Genomic DNA, 1,043 nt, shown 5'->3' on the forward strand with positions numbered 1-1,043 from the left:
CCTGACATATTTTGACAGCGGAAAGGTGAAGTCTGGGAATTTGATAAACACTTCCAAAATCTTTCTCTCCGGGAATTGCACAATGTGCCTTGAGCAGCAGATTCAGTTTAAAAACAACTTTTAACAACCTACAAAGGAAGGAACAGTTCTTTCCATTAACTACTGCAACCTACGTATTTCTTTGGGGATCTAAAGAAGGTTTTTCCCCCCCACACAATAACACACATTTCTTTATTTTACATTGCAAAAGGCCTCTGCAATGTGGCGTTCAGGACACGACAGATATCCCCTTTGTTTGCCAGCTTTTAAGTGTTTAACAGACAGCAACCAGGCATCAGTTCAGTTCTTTAAATTCCTTTTATATGTGCAATGAAAATATCCCTCACATTTAGTCTCTAAGTTCTGGGGTGTTAAACAATGCTTTTCTGTTTTACCAGGATGTGAACTTGAACACTTCCTGTGCCGTCTGCATTTGTAGATATCTTCAGTTTCCTCTTGATTAGGACAAACTGCTTGGTCGTCTTTTTTTTCTCTCTGTTGAAAACATTTACAGAAGCTTTTGCCTCGGAGCAGATTTTGTTGTTTCACACTTGGGAGTGGAGAGGTTTTCCCTGACCTGAGGCTGTTGTTGTTCCGAGAGAGTTCAGAAAGATTTGGTGAAAGTGATGTTGTATCTGGGTGCGGTCCAGTAAAGCCTGAAGCTTTAGTCTGGAGAACACCTGTCTGCAGCAGATGTGAAAGCATCCGTTCTGTGCAGATTGAGGGAAAACAACTGGTTAACGTATCAGGATCAATACAATAAGGGAAGCAATCATTTGTCTACATGTTGAGCAAACTTCCATGTGGACAAAGCGTCAGTATGTGTGTTACGACGGAGTATTAGGGCCATACTAAGAAGAAAAATAAATACGATTTTGGAAATTACCAGAATAAAGTCGTAATGTTACGAGAATTAAGTAATAATGTTACGATGCTGTAATTTGATGCTGATGAGCCAAAAGATTAAGATTATTTCCTTATTTGTGAAACCGATACCAAAGTAT

Source organism: Morone saxatilis, unplaced genomic scaffold (assembly GCF_004916995.1).
Source record: "Morone saxatilis isolate NCDOM2014 unplaced genomic scaffold, NCSU_SB_2.0 Contig4, whole genome shotgun sequence".
NCBI lineage: Eukaryota > Metazoa > Chordata > Actinopteri > Moronidae > Morone > Morone saxatilis.